General features: G+C 44.2%; 1 protein-coding gene across 1 annotated transcript in view; it reads right to left on the bottom strand.

Annotated features, from left to right (window-relative positions):
• The window catches only part of TNRC18 (trinucleotide repeat containing 18), a 725,141-nt gene that overhangs the window by 334,804 nt on the left and 370,211 nt on the right, over positions 1-20,126 (bottom strand). The gene's annotated exons all lie outside the window — the stretch shown is intronic.

Here is a 20,126-nt window from a genome sequence, read left to right on the forward strand (position 1 = left end):
AAGATTTATGGAGTCAACATTCACACAGTCTGGAAACAATGATTCCTCTCATTCCCTGCCTGCAAAAGGAGTTTCTATGGTGGGCAAAGGCCTGCCACCAAAAAGTACAGTTTTGTACCTACCATAAATGTAGATGTTCGAAGATCCACATTGCTGCAGTCCTAACACTTGGGTAGTCCGCTGTCCCTCGGTCGGCCCGAATATCAGAGTATAAGGCTGACGTCGGTCAAGGCGCATTTGACTGACATCAGAACGTCAGGGTACAAATGCGCATGACCGACGTCATATCCTCAGTCTTTTCTTGCCCCAGATGTCAGAAGACCCTAAAAAGAAAGGTCAAAACCCATAGACAACAACTAAACAACCAACCAGCCTAACACCAAAAATATGTAGAATATATACAATATATACAATATACAATATACACAATATACCTCAGATGGATAACTCAACCCACACAACCACCTCAAACTACAGAGGGGAAGGAGGGAGGGTAAATTGGACTGCAGCAATGTGGATCTTCGAACATCTACATTTATGGTAGCTACAAAACTGTACTATGTTCTTCATCTCACATTGCTGCAGTCCTAACACTTGGGTAGAATCCCAAAGCAGAGGTAAGGGAGGATGGCTAAACTATAATGAAGCAGGAGCTGCCAAAATGCCCTGCAACACAGCAGTGGCAAAACCAGCCCTGGATTTAGAATACAGTGGAAGGTGGTAATGCCTAGAGAAGGTATGCACTGAACTCCACGTGGCTGCCTCCAAAATATCCTTAGTTGCCACCCCCCTCAAAAAAGCTGTGGAAGTGGCAGTAGCCCTAGTGGAATGAGGCCTAATCCCAGCTGGAATCTCTTTGCCATGATGGGAATAACAGAAAGCAATGCAAAATCCAATCCACTTAGAAACAGTTTGTTTTGACACGGGCTTGCCCTGAGAGCACAAAGCAAAAGAAACTAATAACTGCTGAGATTGTCTGAACCCTTTAGGTCTGTCCAAATAATATCGCAACTGCCTGTGTACATCTAAAGTGTGCAAAATCTTTTCCCCTTTATTTTGGGGATTTGCATAAAAAGTAGGCAAATGAATAGTTTGGTTTAAAGCCACACTAGAAACCACTTTAGGCATAAAGGAAGGATTAGTACGTAAAGATACCCTATCCTTATGGAAAATTAAGAAAGGCTCAACTGCCATAAGGGCCTGCAATTCAGAAACCCTTCTTGCAGAGGTAATGGCCAACAAAAAAGTAGTCTTCCATGACAAATATTTCAACTCAGCAGTAGCTGCAGGCTCAAAAGGTTGTAGAGTGAGTTTCTCCAACACAAAATTGAGATCCCAAGCAGGAGTAGGAGCTCTTCGTGGGGTCTTATATTCTTTGCCCCTCTAAGAAATTGCTTGAACAAAGGATGAGAAAACAATGGTGGGTCACAGTCGTAGTGAGCTGAAATTGCTGCAGCATGAATCTTAATAGAAGAGAAGGACAAACCTTTGTCCAATAACTCAGTAAGATATTGAAGAGCCACACTTAAATCAGGCTCAGAAACATCCAAATCCTTAGCTGCACTCCAAAACAAAAATCTCCTCCATTTATCTGCGTACACTTTCCTTGTACTAGGCCTTCTAGCTTCCAAAATCACATTCAAAACTTGTTGTGGAAGTTGAGACCCTCTATGGTTTAAAACAGAATATGCCAGGCTGTTAGGTGAAGAGACTGAAGTTTGACATTGAGCAAATGACTGTCCTCCTGGGACAACAGATGTGGAATCAAAGGCAAAGGCCATGGAGGCTTCCGTACTAGACTTCTCAGTAATGGGTACCAGTGCTGTCGAGGCCAATCTGGAGCTATCAAAATCATCTTTGGCTTGTCCTGTCTGACCTTCAGAAGTACCTTTGGGAGGAGAGGCAGAGGTGGAAAGGCATACACATGAAGATTTTTCCAACTGAAAGAAAGAGCATCCACTTTCCAAGCTGTGGGATGAAACCTCTTCGTGCAAAACTTTGGCAGCTGGTGGTTTAGTGGAGAAGCGAACAGATCTATGTCTGGAGTTCCCCAGGACACTGTCAATTTCTGAAATATATGAAGATCCAGTTTCCACTCGTGGGGATCCATAATTTGTCTGCTTAACACATCTGCTAAGGAGTTCTGTGCTCCCGGCAGAAACCTTGCCTGAAGACTTAGTTGTAAACTGAGAGCTGTCTCCCACAAAATCATTGCTTGCCTGCATAGAGGATAAGAATGTGTTCCCCCTTGCTTGTTGATGTACCACATGACAGTTGTGTTGTCTGTTAGAATCAACACCTGCCCTGGAAGAAGTAAATCCTTGAAAGCTATTAATGCAAACTGGACTGCTAACATCTCCTTCAAGTTGATATGTAGATGCTGTAGTCTGACAGGCCACTTGTCTTGTATCCACTTTCCGTTTAGATGAGCTCCACAAGCTTTGTCTGAGGCATCTGTCGTTAAAATTTGACTCGCCTCTGGCCGGGTCACAGAGAGTCCCTTGTTTAGGTGACATTCCTGAGCCCACCACAAAAATTCCTTCTGAATGCAAGGTATTATTTGAATGACAGTGTCCAGATCCTGGCAGTGCTGTGTCCATACATTTTTGAGATACCATTGCAACTTCCTCATATGCAGTTTGGCATTGGGAAGCACCAGAATACAAGATGCCATGAACCCTAAGGCTTGAAGGACTGTCCTTGCAGTCAGCCCGGACTGAAGAGATAGATGATGGAAGTAAAGGGAAAGATTCTTTTGTTTGTCCGGGGTTAGAAAGGCCATCTGGGATGCTGTATTCAGTCTTACACCCAGAAAGCACATGTCTTGAGAGGGTACTAGACTGGACTTTATTTCGTTCACAGAATACCCCAGGCATCTTAGCACTGCTATCACATATTCCAAATGATGAAGAAGCTCGTCCCTCCCTTGAGCCAGAATCAGGCAATCGTCCAAATAAGGATAGATTTGTATTCCTTTTAGCCTGAAGAAAGCTATCACTGGAGCCAGAACTTTCGTGAATACTCTGGGTGCAGTAGATAAGCCAAAGGGCAATGCAGAGAACTGATAGTGAGAAGTCCCAGTCCGAAAACGCAGATACTTCCTGCAACTTAGCCTGATAGGAACATGAAGGTAAGCCTCCTTGAGATCCAAAGTTACCATCCAGTGATCCTTGCCCAGCAGAGGTAAAAGCTGTTGTAACGTCAACATTTTGAACTTGGGAATGTCCAGATAAGTGTTGAGGATAGACAAATCCAAAATTGGTCTCCACGAGAATAAAATCCTAGGCCCCTTTCTGGCATAGGAACCGGCTGTATGGCCCCTATTTGGAGTAACAGAGAAATTTGCTTGTGAGCCTCTATTCTTTGTTGAGGAGGAATGTCTGGCATGCCTTTGAAAGGAGGCAAGGTATGGAAATAAAACCTGTAGCCGTGATGTATGATATCCAATACCCATCTGTCTTGGGTAATCAAATTCCAATTTTCTTTGAAAAGTGCCAACCTTCCTCCCAAAGGTGCTGCCAGGCGAGAAGGTTCTGGCAGCTGAAAAGGTAGGTCATTGGGTCTGTTTACGAAAGGACTGACCCCTGCCCTCACCAAGACTGTGCAGGAGAACTCCCTGTTCTAGGCCTGAAAGAGCCCTGACCTCTGCCCCGCCACGTCTAGATCTACCCCTAGACTGGGAATCATAAGAAGGATACGTCCACCCCTTAGTAGGCCAATTTCTACTAAACTTTGGAGGCTGAACCTGCAAAAAATCTTTAACAGTCTGCATAGACTTAGCCTTGTCTTCCATTTTCTTTAAAACTGCCTCAACAGGAGAACCAAACAAGACATCAGATTGCAAAGGGCATCCAAAATCCTAGTTTTAACATGGTCAGATAAATTTTGATCCCTCAGCCAGGCATGCCTGCGAAGAACTGTCCCAGTGGCAGCCACCCTAGACGAGGCCTGTACAGCATCAAAACCACATTGCAAAGAATGCTTACCCACCTGTTCAGAAACATGCACTAAATCTTGTAACTCTTTACAATCAATACCTTCCGCCAGAGCATCAACCTTAGATTTCAACTGTGAAAGGAGATAATTTTGATATTTCAACATGTGAAACTGGCAATTCAAAGCTCTCATGGCTAGAGTGGAAGAAGTATAAACTTTCTTTCCCCATCTATCCAAGGCCCTGGCCTCTTTATCAGCAGGAACCGGATTCTTGACAACAGAAGCCTTAACCCCTTAGGCCCCTGGCTAACAGTTTCTGGGTCTGCCCTAGGACTCTTAAAAAGATACTTATGAGCTTCAGGCACCCTGTAATACCTATCTGGTTTAACAGGAGCAGGAGGCAAAGAATCAGGATTAAGAGAAGCCTCTGCAAACACATCTTCCACCACATTCAGAACAGGAGGTATAGCTAAAGGCCTATGCTGGGGTAAAACAAAAATTCCTAAGCCTTTTCCTGGAATCAGAGAAGTCCTGACCCTCCCATTTAAAATGCTCTCTCATGGAGTGAAGGGTCTCTGAAAAGAAAAATCCTCAGGAGGAGAAGCAGAAGGAGTAGAATCATCCACATCAGAATCAGAATAATGAGAATACTCCTGCAAGTCTTCAGTCAAGACTCAGACACATCAAGCCTGCTCATAATCCCCCAACACTGGTTCCATCCTGGGCCTCTTATCAGGAGGGGGCATAGAGCCTCTAATTAAAGTAATTAAATCTTCTGCCATTTTAAGCATGTGCTTCTTGGGCACAGAACCTGAAGAACTAGGAGTGACACCCACAGAAGCTAAACTAGACCTGCCTCTAGGAGAAGCCTTGGAAGCAGAAAGAGAAGGCCTAGACACCTTAGGAAGGGAGGGGAGTACAGTTATCTGAGAAGCCCCTACAGCCTGACCTGCCTCCTGGGAGGCCACATCCTGTAAAAACAAAGTTTCTCCCTGGGACTCCAGAGAGGCCTCCGTCGGTTCCACCGACGCCTCTAAAGAACCCGCGTCCGGTTCGGACGACTCCTCTAACCTAGGTTTAACTGCCTTGTCCTTACGCTTCTTTGAGGAAGCCCGGCGGAGCATCCGACAGCATATTGTAATTGCACCGCTTCCCAAAGACCAACCTGGCACAATCCAACCTTCGCTTTATAGTGCGTTTATTGAACCTAGCACAAAAGCGACACCCAACAACGTCGTGCTCAGGTCCCAAACAAGGTATACACAAATTATGGTAATCCCTATGCGGTATCTGTTTCCCACAAGAAATACAGTTATTCACTTTTTCTGACATCCGGTAAACCACTGAGGCAAGAAAAAACCAAAATATTCCCCAACGGGGTACTTAACCAACTCTGACTTCGGTCTGAAACTCCGAATTCGAAAAATTTCAGAACGCCGAACGGCACTTGCAACACTGCTTCTGCATCGGACCATGCGGCAAAAAAGACTGAGGATATGACGTCGGTCATGCGCATTTGTACCCTGACGTTCTGATGTCAGTCAAATGCGCCTTGACCGACGTCAGCCTTATACTCTGATATTCGGGCCGACCGAGGGACAGCGGACTACCCAAGTGTTAGGACTGCAGCAATGTGAGATGAAGAACATCATGGGACGGCCCTTCACTCTACCCCCTGCTAGCCAAACCTTAACAGACACATCAGATTATGCCTGGGGGGCCCACATGGCAGGAAGATTCATTCGGGGCATATGGGCACCAAATCAAATGCATCTACATATCAACCAGAAAGAGATGCTAGCTGTTCAAAATGCCCTAACAGCCTTCAAGGACTTACTTTATCCAGGACAACTACTGATTAAAGACGGACACCACAGTCATGTGGTATATAAACAAGCAAGGGGGCACACACTCATACCCCCTTTACAGATTAGCCATGGCACTGTGGGACACAGCTTTGACCTACCAAATAAATCTTCAAGCTCAATTCCTGCCAGGAAAACAAAACACTCTGGCAGACTATTTAAGCAGAAACCTTATGGATCCTCACGAGTGGAAACTAAATCCACAAGCCTTCAGCATGACAACAGAGAAATGGGGGAGCCCAGACATAGATCTATTTGCCTCTCCTCAATATTATCAACTGAAAAGATTCTGCACAAGGACTTATCCCAGACAAGCATGGAAAGTGGACACCCTATCCTTCAGTTGGAAAAACCTATCAGTTTACGCCTTTCCTCCTCTGCCTCTTCTACCCAAGGTCCTCCTAAAAGTCAGACAAAAGAAGCCAAAGATTATATTAATTGCCCTGGACTGGCCAAGCCAATACTGGTACCCAATCCTAAGGAACTTGTCTCAATACCCAGCTTGGAACTTGCCTCAAAAACCACAACTACTGTCCCAGCAAAACAATCAGATCCTGCACAATCAACTACAGACTCTGAACCTGGCAGCATGTCTAATCCTGTAATCTTACAAACGACACCTCTCATAAAGCTGTGATGGATGTCATTTTGGAAGCCTTAGTACTAGAAAATCTTATGCTGACAAATAGAAGAGATTCTGTAGTTGGAATCAAGTACAAGGAACTGATACAGCAGAACCACACATTCCTCAGATATTACAATACTTAACTGAGATGCTTGACAAAGGCCTATATTTTTCATCAATTAAAATCCATGCCTCTGCCATTTTGGCTCATTACAATAGAGCCACCAATTTGTTCTCATCCTTTACTAAAGCAGCATCTTAGAGGAGCCAAAAATTTAAGGCCTCCTAGAAGATCACCATTACCTCCATGGGGCCTCAATTATGTGTTGGAAAAGCTCACCCTGCCTCTATTTGAACCAGCTGCTACCGCGGATATAAAATTCTTATCATGGAAGACAGCTCTGCTACTAGCAATTACTTCAGCAAGAAAAGAGCCTTTTATCATATTTTACCCAGACAGGGTGTGTCTGAGGACAAATCCTACTTTTATGCCTAAGGTCGTTTCCAGTCTGGCTGTTAACCAAACAATTCATCTGCCAACTTTTTATCCAAATCCGCAGAACAAAGGGGAGATAATTCTGCATTCCAGCCAGCAGATTACCCAAATGTAATGACTGCAACAGTGAATACACTCGAACATCTATATTTATGGTAAGTGTACACAACTGTACTTTGCATATAGCCTACTCAGAGGCGATCTCTGCTTAGCATATAACGCCATGTCAAATCCAGAGCTGTTGGACATGCTACACTTAAAGAAATCCCAATCCCTCAGAGCCACACGCTCCAGGGATCTAAACCTTGTCATCACAATAAACAAAACATGCTGGAGGGATAGGTTCCTGACCCAGAGATTCCCCAGACTCTGGAATAGACTGCCCATACATGTCAAGCAGACCGCCTCTTTGGCCCTCTTCAAAAGGAACCTTGACAATTTCATGGGAGAAAGGAAATTCACCCTGGGGATCACATCAGTCACCCTGCTAGACAGGGGATCCAGGAAGTAAATAGTGTGGGAAGAAATACCCAGGGAATTGTGATGGCTAGGCTTGTATAATAGGCCCTAGGGCCGATAGCCTAGTAACAACCTATGAGCCTATGAACACTGCTGAAAAAAGTAAACAAAAAATACAGATATTCCCCTCAAACAAAATGTCTATAGCATAACTTTTGTTTCAGTGTCAAAAAACTAAACCTGACTCAGTGCAACGTTTCTTTTCTATACAGGTATTAATACATACTTTGGGAGAGAAAAAGTTGAAACACAAAACACACTGTTCACAATAACTGACCTTTCAGTGGTTTACAAATAAATACATTCATACTTCGGTGGTTTTGCTGCAAACATAATTTTCAGGGACTTTAACTTTTTTTTTTCTACCTGGTTGTTTGGAATATTGCTGGGCTCTATCCAACATGAATGTCAAACTTTTGGCATCTGGAAGTATTTATCTTGCAGGAAATGCACCTGAAGTCAAGCATACAGCATGGATGTGAGCTGAATGTATCAAAAATATGAGCTGTATTTTTAAGACATGTTGGCTACCACTAATAAAAAATGCATACCTTTAATCTGGTTAAACAGGATGACTCACTGGAATTCCTCTGCGTCCAGATTACCATGGACAACATCCTGCACCATATCCTGGCAAGCTACATGTCACCCTCTATGTCCCATGAAACCCACAGCTCTTACTCAGACCTCCTGAAGACGCTTACCATTCAGCCAAATACCATACTCATAGGGGCCTTTGATTATCCCTCTACAAACTGGGAATCCTACATAGCCCCAAATTTGCAAGTGCAAAGATTTCTAGACATTGAAAACACAAACACACTGGACCAGTTAGTGTACGTGCCTATTAAAAGGTACAAACATATTGGACCTGGTACTCAAATATGGGAGAAGCCCCACACCCCATGCAGAGTCCTGTCTGGCAAGGGCAGACTACAAAGCAGTATTCTTCAAAATTCTGTAATCACAGTAAATATTATAACACAAAAGTACAGTTTTGTACCTACCATAAATGTAGATGTTCGAGGATCCACATTGCTGCAGTCCTAACAATTGGGTAGTCCGCTGTCCCAGTCGGCCCGAATACCAAAGTATATGGCTGACGTCGGTCAAGGCGCATTAGTCTGACGTCAGGACGCCAGGGTACTAATGCGCATGACCGACGTCATATCCTCAGTCTTTTCTTGCCCCAGATGTCAGAAGACCCTAAAAAGACAAGGCCAAAACCAAAAACACCAAACACTCCTGCACCAAAAATATGTACAATATATACAAAATTACAAGAGTATAACCTCACCCACACAACCACCCCTAAACACAGAGGGAAGGAGGGAGAAATTGACTGCAGCAATGTGGATCCTCGAACATCTACATTTATGGTAGGTACAAAACTGTACTATGTTCTTCATTCCACATTGCTGCAGTCCTAACAATTGGGTAGAATCCCAAAGCAGAGGTAAGGGAGGCTGGCAAATCATAAGAAGAAGGAGCTGTCAACATGCCTTGCAAAATAGCTGTGGCAAAACCAGCCCTAGATTTAGAGTAGAGAGGAAGGTGGTAATGCTTAGAGAAAGTATGCACTGAACTCCAAGTAGCTGCCTCCAAAATATCCTTAGCTGCCACCCCCCTTAGAAATGCTGTTGAAGTGGCAGTAGCCCTAGTGGAATGAGGCCTAATCCCAGCTGGAATCTCCTTGCCATGATGGGAATAACAAAATGCAATGCAAAACCCAATCCACTTAGAAATAGTTTGTTTTGACACAGGCTTGCCCTGAGAACTCAAAGCAAAAAAACAAACAACTGCTGAGACTGCCTAAAATCCTTAGTCCTGCTTAAATAATAACGCAACTGCCTGTGTACATCTAAAGTGTGCAAAATCTTTTCCCCCTTATTTTGGGGATCTGCATAGAAAGTAGGCAAATGAATAGTTTGGTTTAAAGCCACACTAGAAACCACCTTAGGCATAAAAGAAGGATTAGCACGTAATGATACCCTATCCTATGGAAAATCAAAAGGCTCTACCGCCATAAGGGCCTGTAATTCAGAAACCCTTCTTGCAGAAGTAATGGCCAACAAAAAAGCAGTCTTCCATGACAAGTATTTCAATTCAGCAGTAGCCATGAGGCTCAAAAGGTTGTAGAGTAAGTTTCTCCAACACAAAATTGAGATCCCAAGCAGGAGTAGGAGCTCTACGTGGGGGTCTTATATTCTTTGCCCCTCTAAGAAATTGCTTGAACAAAGGATGCGAAAACAATGGTGGGTCACAATCATAGTGAGCTGAAATTGCTGCAGCATGAATCTTAATGGAAGAGAAAGACAAACCTTTGTCCAATAACTCAGTAAGATATTGAAGAGCCACACTCAAATTAGGCTCAGAAATCTCCACATCCTTTGCTGCACTCCAAAATAAAAATCTCTTCCATTTTTCTGCGTACACTTTCCTTGTACTAGGTCTTCTGGCTTCCATAATCACATTTAAAACTTGTTGAGGAAGTTGAGACCTGCTGTGTTTCAAAACAGAATATGCCAGGCTGTTAGATGAAGAGAGTGAAGCTTGACATTGAGCAGGTGACCGTCCCTCTGAGACAACAGGTGTGGAATCAAGGTAAAGGCCATGGAGGCTTCCTTACCAGACTCCTCAGTAATGGGTACCAGTGTTGCCGAGGCCAATCTGGAGCTATTAAAATCATCCTTGGCTTGTCTTGTCTGACCTTTAGGAGCACCTTTGGGAGAAGAGGCAGAGGTGGAAAGGCATACACATGAAGATTTTTCCAACTGAAAGAAAGAGCATCCACTTTCCAAGCTGTGTGATGAAACCTCTTTGTGCAAAACTTTGGCAGCTGGTGGTTTAGTGGAGAAGCGAACAGATCTATGTCTGGAGTTCCCCATGACACTGTCAATTTCGAAATACATGAAGATCCAGTTTCCACCGTGGGGATCCATGATTTGTCTGCTTAACACATCTGCTAAGGAGTTCTGTGCTCGGCAGAAACCTTGCCTGAAGAGTTAGTTGCAAGCTGAGCGCAGTCTCCCATAAAATCATTGCTTGCCTGCATAACGGGTAAGAATGTGTTCCCCTTGTTTGTTGATGTACCACATGACAGTTGTGTTGTCTGTTAGAATCAACACCTGCCCTGGAAGAAGTAACTCCTTGAAAGCCATTAATGCAAACTGGACTGCTAACATCTCCTTCATGTTGATATGTAGATGCTGTAGTCTGGCAGGCCACTTGTCTTGTATCCACTTTCCATTTAGATGAGCTCCCCAAGCAATGTCTGAGGCATCTGTCGTTAGAATCTGACTCGCCTCTGGCCGGGTCACAGAGAGTCCCTTGTTTAGGTGACATTCCTGAGCCCACCACAAAAATTCCTGTTGAATGCAAGGTATTATTTGAATGACAGTGTCCAAATCCTGGCAGTGCTGTGTCCATACATTTTTGAGATACCATTGCAGCTTCCTCATCCACATTGCAAGGAATGCTTACCCACCTGTTCAGACACATGAACTAAATCCTGCAACTCTTTACACTCAATACCTTCCGCCAGAGCATCCACCTTAGACTTCAATTGTGAAAGGAGATAATTTTGATATTTTAACATGTGAAACTGGCAATTCAACGCCCTCATGGCTAAAGTGGAAGAAGTATACACTTTCTTTCCCCATCTATCCAAAGCCCTTGCCTCTTTATCAGGAGGAACAGGATTTTTAACAACAGAAGCCTTAACACCTTTAGGCCCCTGAGAGACAGTTTCGGTCTGCCCTGGGACTCTTAAAAGATACTTATGAGCTTCAGGCACCCTATAGTACCTATCTGGTTTAACTGGGGCAGGAGGCAAAGAATCAGGGTTCAGGGAAGCCTCTGCAAAAACATCTTCCACCACATTCAGAACAGGAGGTATAGCTAAAGGCCTATGCTGGGGTAAAACAAGAATTCCTAAGCCTCTTCCTGGAATCAGAGAAATCTTGACCTTCCCATTTAAAATGCTCCCTCATGGAATGAAGAGTCTCTGAAAATGAAAAATCCTCAGGAGGAGAAGCTGAAGGAGTAGAATCATCCACATCAGAATCAGAATAAGGAGGATACTCCTGCAAGTCTTCAACCGAAGACTCAGAAGCCTCGAACACTGCTCAAAACTCTCAAACTCAGGTTCCACCCTAGGCCTCTTATCAGGAGGGGCATAGAACCTCTAATCATAGTAATCAAATCCTCTGCCATTTTAAGCATATGTTTCTTAGGCAAAGATCCTGAAGAGCTAGGAGAAACCCCACTGAAGTTAAACCTGGCCTGCCTCTCAAAGAAGCCTTGGAAACAGAAGGGAGGCTCTAACCACCTTAGGAAGAGAGGGAAGAACAGCCACCTGAGAAGCCCCTTCAGCCTGGCCTACCTCCTGAGAGGACACATCCTGTAACAGTAAAGTCTCTCCTGAGACTCCAAAGAAACTCCTGGCAGAACCTCCGCTCCACTGAGCCTTCTAAAGAACCGACGTCCGGGGCTGTCGGTTCTTCCAATCTAGGCTTTGCTGCTTTGTCCTTGCGCTTTTTGGGCGAAGCGGGCGGAGCATCCACGGCATTTTATAATTACAACGCTTCCCAAAAACTAACCTGGCACAGTCTAACCTTCTCTTAATAGTGCGTTTGTTAAATCTAGCACAAGAGCGGCATCCAACAACGTCGTGCTCAGGCCCTAAACAAGGTATACACAAGGTATGGTAATCCCTATGAGGTATCTGTTTCCCAAAAGAAATACAGTTATTCACTTTTTCTGACATCCGGTTAAATACTGAGGCAAGAAAAAAACAAAATATTCCCCAACGGGGTACTTAGCCAACTTTGATTCGGTCTGAAACTCCGACCTCGGAAAATTTCAGAACGCCAACCTGCACTCGCAAAACTGCTTCTGCATCGGACCATGCGGCAAAAAAGACTGAGGATATGACGTCGGTCATGCGCATTAGTACCCTGACGTCCTGACGTCAGACTAATGCGCCTTGACCGACGTCAGCCATATACTTTGGTATTCGGGCCGACTGGGACAGCGGACTACCCAATTGTTAGGACTGCAGCAATGTGGAATGAAGAACATCTACTCCTGTCATTAAAGGATAACCTCTCCAAATTTAAGCCCTTCCAAACACAAACAGCATGGCAGCCTATGCGGAAGTATTCACAGAAGTTCTGCATTACCATATCAAATGATTATACAGAGGCTGCTGTGCCCATCAGAAGTAAACCCAAAACTAACTTAAAAGCAAACCACCCTGGTGAAATCCAGGTTGTAATAAAAGAAAAATGTCAGCTAAAATTATCAAGTGCAACACCAAACAAGATAAAAAAGCTCTCAAACCAAATGTACAACTAAAAGGACTAATTCAGTCCAACAAAGCAAACTGAGGTAAAGATAGCATCTCAGACCAAGGACAACCATAAGACTTCTCCATCTATGTCAAACTTTAAAGGCAGCACACAACAGTATGCCATACGATTGGGTCAATGGAGCCATGTTCAGAGAATCAGGAGATATAGCAAATCTTCTGGCTGACAAATTAAGCTCCAACTTTACCTCCTACCCCCAGTCATCCCCAGGAAATACCATCTAACATAATCCCTACAACTATCAGGAGGGAAGCAGGTCTTAGATACTCTCTCTAAAGCAAAGGCTACAGCTTTGATGGGCCCCAATAACACCCCAGGATGCCTCAAATAGCCTGAAATATGGCCACTGGTGTCAGTATTCAACTATAGCCTCCTCACAGGCTTTGAGCCATGCAAATTGAATGATGCAACTGTCATCCCTCTGCACAAGGCTAGACCATCAACAGATCCCAGGAAATACAGACTCATTAGTATGACTGGTCTCATATGCAAAGCCATGAAAGGATTATCGTGAAAATGGCAAACAAAGACATAGGAAGACTTAAGACACCGGATCTAACCCAGTTTGGGACTTCTTTGAGAAGGTCACCAAGGCAATGCAATGTATGAGTGCAAAATGGTGCATACTGCTTATCTTGACCTACCTAAGGCATGTGACACAGTAACCTACTTCGGCATTGTACACAAATTCATTAATCAGGCATAAACCTTTATGTAACTCGCTGGATAGCCAACTGGCCCACAGACAGGGCCCAGGAAATTAGGACTGGAGAGACCACCTCCACAAAGTGGACAGTCACCAGTGGCATTCCCCAACAGCTCTGTGCTGGGTCTGCTCCTCCTTAGCATCAGTTTTTTGGAAGTCAAGGGCCTCTGGCTTACCAAAGCTGTAGATGACTGCAAGCTAAGAGCAATCATAGAAACCTCCCCAAGATACCAACATCTTACAGGAAGGTCTAACACAGACAAATGACTGATGCCAAAGCCACTGCTTAAAACTCCATGCCAAGAAATGCATATATATATATATATATATATATAGTAAGCTGGCTTCTGACCACCATGTGTCCAAGGTTGTAAGGCATTTAGGTCCAAGGAAGTCATCATGCTACTGTACTCAGTGGCATGCTGAGTATGGTGCATGATGACTTCCTGCCACTGTACTGGGCCAGACCAATCAAGTATAACACCCCTATCTGTATTAGCTGACCATGTACATGCAACTACAATATCAACAGAGGTTCCTCACAAAAGGATGTAGACCATCTCAAAGCCATAGCCCTATACTCAGTTTTCTACAGATTGGTGAGAACTCATTTATGGCAGTCATGCAAGACATACTTGGGATCCTGCTCTGATGAACCTTTTGCATACCTGTAAAAACAGCACCAGAACTACTAAATCTAAGGATTTAAACTTTGCCTGCAACTTATAAACAGGGCATTTTGGAGGGACAGGTAAGTACCTCAGAGAATCCCCAGACTCTTGAATAGGCTTCTCATCCTTGTGAAGCAGAACTCCTCCGTAACTTCACTCAAGCACAACTTGGACCAGTGGAAGGGAAATCGTAAATTCACCCCCAGACTGACACCTAGGTTTCCTCATGGACAGTCAGTAGTTAATTCATGCCTTAACATGCACACCTTAAAATAACCTCTAAGGCAAAATAACTCATGAGATACATTTGGGTTGCTTGGCTAGGGTTATAACTGCCCCAGTGGTCATTAGCCTAGTTCATGCCTATGAAAGTACTCATATCAGCTAATCTTCAAGAGTTTTTCTACAGTGATTGCAACACTGTACTACCTCTCAATGTCTTCTTCCCAGGATGTACACCACCTTCCCTTCGGCCAGTGAACAGCATTTTCACAGCAGACTTCGCAGGGCATGCCGCTAAGATTCACAATTTATTATTTTTACACTGAGGGATCACCTGCAGTATTACCCCTCAACAATGTAATAAAAATATTAATGTATACTTGCATGGGGGGTCATGCTGCCACACCACTACAGCTCCAGCATTCTTTTACTGGGGGGTGGGGGATAACTACAGCACAGTGCTACAGCAGATACACAACATGGTCTCAAATATCAGCTACTGTGGTGAGTACTCATTTGTGTATCTTAGTATAACAAGCTCAAAATGCCTGAAAGGATGAACAAACATTTCAAAGCACAATGCACTTAAGACAGCCCTCCCAAGGATGTTCTTTCTCCTAAACTGGAGTTCGAAACTATTGTACTTCGTATATGCATGCACTGACGAGTAAATGGCTGTAAGAAAAGCATACACCTGTTCTCTTATCCCAGACGGAAGGAGGAATGGGGAGCTGCATGCAATCAGGACATGTCCTTGTGGAGATGGAACTGCATCTCTCTGGTTATAGGCAGTATACTATAGTGGGTAAGGCATAAGCAAGATGAAGACATGTGTGATCATTTTGCCTATGCTGTCATACTCACTCTAACCAGGTAGGGTTTCCATTCTCCATATCTTAAATGCTGCCACCCCCCAGCCATGTTTCTGCTGTTCACCCTTCCAGCTCTCCCTTCTCAAAGACGGAAATGTTAGGTTGATCTGCATGAGGACCCACATGCAGGATCAAAATGGGATGCTGCCAGGACCAGTTCAAACCCCCCCCCCCACCACACCTTTAACCAGTCTTCTGTCTCAACCACCTACCTGTCCATAACACTGTATCCTTTGGGAAGTCATCCATCCCTGGTAATATCATACTGACACCACACACCTAAGAGTTGATCAGTAGTCAGGGACTTGGGGGGAACATAGACAGTAATCTAGCCTTTGACCATCACATGTCTACAGTAGTGAGGAAATCCTTCCATGTTGTTCAACTTGTACACAAAGGTATGGCATCTACATCCAAGGAGGTCCTTGTTTCATTGTAATCAGCACTCAGACCTATGATTTGAGTATAATGCCCCACAAAGGTCCTGCACTAAAAGAAAACAGGGCATAAGTAACATGTCCTATGTAGACCATCTCAAAGCCCTATCCCTGTATTCAGTCTACTAGAGGCTGTTGAGAGATCTATGCCCATCACACAAGGCACTGTTGGATCCCATCCTAATGGGCATCTTGCATATCCACAACACACACAGCACCAGAATAACCTGTTGTAAAGACAAACGTTGCCTGTGACCTAAATAGGACCTTTTGGAGAGAAATGTATGCATCCCATAGACTATTCCCTTCTCTGAAACTCCCCATTCATGTGAAGCAGAGTTCCTCCCTAACCCAATGCAAGTGTAACTTGGACAACTGCATAAGGAAAGTACAGTTGTGTACACTTACCATAAATGTAGATGTTAGAGTGTATTCACTGTTGCAGTCATTACACTTGGGTTTTCCTTCTGGCAGGCTACCCTGTCGGCCTGAATTCCAAAGTCTAGGTCCGGCGTCGGTTGCTATCGCCTCCTCCCTGATGTCAGAGCGCCAGGGGTATAAAAGATGCAGCAGACGCCATTTTCTTCAGTTTTTCTTGCCCCAGATGTCAGGTGCCCCCAAAAGGGTAGGCTAAAAAATATGCCAATAAAACATTAATGCACCAAAATAAATGATACCTTCATCTACAAGCAAATACACCACATAGGTTGTGCAGGTTAGAGAAGTGCAGATAAGTTCCAGCAAAGAGATGGGGGATGGTGGGTGGGTAACCTGGACTGCAATAGTGAATACACTCAAACATCTACATTTATGGTAAGTGTACACAACTGTACTATGTTTGTGTTTCATGGTTGCAGTCATTACACCTGGGTTGAATCCCAAAGCTATGGTTGGGAGGCTGGAGCTAATATAGCATTAGGAGCGGCTAAGAGGCCCTGCAGAACTGCAGTGGAAAAGCCTGCCCTGGATTTAGAGTAAAGTGGTAAATGATCGTGCTTTGTAAAGGTGTGAACTGAACTCCAGGTAGCAGCCTTTAAAATGTCTTTGGTTGGTACTCCCCCTGAGGAAGGCTGCTGAAGTGGCCATTGCTCTAGCTGAATGTGGCCTAATGCCCTTAGGCACTGGCTTGCCATGTTGTGAATAGCAGAAACAAATGCAGTGGCCTATCCACTTAGAAATAGTCTGCTTTGAGATAGCCTTTCCTTGTGATCCTGCAGCATATGCCACTAGTAGTTGCTCTGGCTTTCTGAAAGCTTTGGTTCTGTTCAAGTAGAAGTGTAGTTGTCTGTGTATGTCCAAAGAATGCAGAATTCTCTCCCCCTTATTCTGTGGGTTTGGATAGAAAGTAGGCAGATGAATAGCTTGGTTAAGGGCCACACTGGAGACTACCTTAGGCATGAAAGTCGGGATTGTCCTCAGTGAAACCCTGTCTGGATAAAAAATGATAAAAGTTTCCACAGCCATGAGTGCCTGTAGCTCTGAGTCTCGCCTCACAGAAGTCATTGCTAGGAGCAGAGCTGTTTTCCAATCTAAAAACTTTATATCAGCTGTTGCGGCTGGCTCAAAAGGTGGCAGGGTGAGTTTTTCCAAGACATAATTGAGGTCCCATGCAGGTATTGGTGATCTCCTTGGAGGCCTTAAGTTTTTGGCTCCTCTGAGGTACTGCCTTAAAGGATGAGAAAAGATTTGTGGCTCTGTATTTTAATGAGCCGAAATACCAGAGGCATGAATTTTAATTGATGAAAAGGATAGGCCTTTGTCCAGCATCTCAGTTATGTATTGCAAAATCTGAGGAATATTTGGTACAACTGTGTCGGTTCCTTGTGCCTGGTTCCAAGCACAGAATCTCTTCCATTTTCCAGCATAAGATTTTCTGGTACTAGGCCTTCTGGCCTCCAAAATGACATCCATCACAGCTTTAGTGAGGGGCGCGTTTTGTATGACTACATTATCCGCCATTTTGCCAGGTTTAAGGTCTTTAGCTGGCTGTGCAGGATCTGATTGTCTTGTTGGGATCATAGATGAGGTATATGAGGCAAGGTCCAAGCCGGGCATTGAGACAAGTTCCTTAGGATTGGATACCAGTACTGGCGGGGCCAGTCTGGGCCAATCAGTATCATTTTTGGCTTCTCTTGTCTGACCTTTAGGGCCAATCAGTATCATTTTTGGCTTCTCTTGTCTGACCTTTAGGAGTACCTTGTGGAGGAGAGGCAGTGGAGAAAAGGCATATACTGCTAGGTTTTTCCAGCTGAAAGATAGGACGTTCACTTTCCATGCTTGTCTGTGATAAGTCCTTGTGCAGAATCTTTTTAGTTGGTAGTTGTGAGGAGAGGCAAATAGATCCATCTCTGGGCATCCCCATTTCCTTATCATGCTGAAGACTTGTGGATCCAATTTCCACTCGTGGGGATCCATGAGGTTTCTGCTTATTTCGTCTGCCAGAATATTTATCTTTCCTGGCAGGAATTGTGCCTGCAGATGTACTTGGTTAAGTCAATGCTGTGTCCCACAAAGTCATGGCTAGTCTGCAAAGGGGGCTTTTTTATATACCACATGACCGTGGAGTTGTCTGTCTATCAGTAGTTGTCTCGGATGAAGTAGGTCCTTGAAGGCTGTCAGGGCATTCTGAACAGCTAGCATCACTTTTTGATTGATATGTAGATGCATTTGGTTTGCGGACCATGTGCCTTGAATACACCTTCCTGCCATGTGGGCACCCCAGGCATAATCTGATGCATCCATTGTTAATGTTTGCCTGGCTGGGAGTAAAGTGAATGGCTGCCCCTTGTTCTGGTGACAAGCCTTCACCCACCATCGAAAGTCCTGTTGCAGGCAGGGAATAAGGGTAATTTATGTTTCCAGACTGTGGTAATGTCGAGTCCAAACACTTTTTAGGTACCATTGAAGTTTCCTCATATGCAGTCTCACATATGGAATTAGTAGAATGCAGGATGCCATGAAGCCCAAAGCCTGCAGAATTTATCGTGCAGATAACTGGGCCTTTGTTGCCAATAGGTTGAAATAGGTAGTCAGTTGTCTTTGTCTGGTGTGAGATAAGCCATCTGGGCAGTTGTATTTAAGCTTGCACCCAGGAATATTATCTCTTGAAAGGGTACTAGTTTTAATTTCTTTTCGTTGACTGTGTACCTTAGGCCTGTTAGAAATCTCTTAACAAATGCCAGATGCTGTAGTAGAATGTCTTTGTTCGCGGCTTGAATGAGGCAGTCGTCCAAGTAAGGATATATTTGTATTCCTCTTTGTCTGCAGAATGCACTTACTGGTGCCAGGCACTTTGTGAAGACCCTGGGCGCAGTAGATAAGCCAAAGGACAGTGCAGAGAATTGGTAGTGCATTAAGCCAGCTTTGACTCTGAGGTATCTTCTGCATGTTTGTCTGATTGGGACATGCAGGTATGCCTCTTTTAGGTCTAAAGTCACAAGCCAAGCCTTCTTGCCCAGCATGGGCAGAAACTGCTGTAGAGTCAACATTTTGAATTTTGGTATATCCAGAAATGTGTTTAGAATAGATAGGTCCAGTATTGGTCTCCAGGTCTTGTCCTTTCTTGGGACCAAGAAAAGTCTTGAATAAAATCCTTGTCCCTGCTCTTGCTCTGGTACTTGTTGAATGGTCCTCATGTCCATGAGGGATGAGACTTGCTTTTGTGCCTCAGCCCATTGATGTTTTGGCAGGTCTGGCCAACCGTTTGTCTTTGGCAGGGTATGGAAGTGAAACTTGTAGCCTCGTGACACTATGTCTAGGACCCATTTGTCCTGTGTTATGTGCCAATTTTGAGAAAAAAGTGCTAGTTTTCCCCCTAAAGGTGCTGCCAGATGATAAGTGCTTGGTGCTGGCAGGGGGAAGTCATTGGGACTGTTTCCTGTATGGCTGTGATTTGTCTTCTCCACTTTTGGAGGTAGAAGCACCCCATTGTTTAGACCTCAATGAACCTTGGGGCTGGGATCTGCCTCTTGGGCGTCTGTATCTGCCCCTTTGTGGTCTGTTTGACACTGGAAAGGATCAATTCTTTGTAGGCCAGTGTCTGCTAAATCTAGGTGGCTGTACCTGTAAGAAATCCTTAACCATTTGCATAGATTTAGCTTTGTCCTCCATTTTCTTTAACACCAAACAAGGTATCATGCTGTATTGGAGCATCTAATAATTTTGCTTTGGCATGATCAGGCAGATTTTGTACCTTTAACCAAGCATGCCTCCTGATTACAGTACCCGTAACAGCGGCCCTGCAGGAGGCCTCCAAAGAATCAAAGCCACATTGCAAAGTATGTTTTCCAACTTGTTCAGCTGCATGCAATAAATCCTGCATTTCTGTTTTCTGCACATTCAGAATTTATCAACATTTTCTGTTTAAGCAGTGACATAATATATTGCTGATATTTGAGCATATAAA

This window comes from Protopterus annectens, chromosome 12.part0 (genome assembly GCF_019279795.1).
Source record: "Protopterus annectens isolate FY-2018-M chromosome 12.part0, PAN1.0, whole genome shotgun sequence".
NCBI classification, from domain to species: Eukaryota; Metazoa; Chordata; order Ceratodontiformes; family Protopteridae; genus Protopterus; species Protopterus annectens.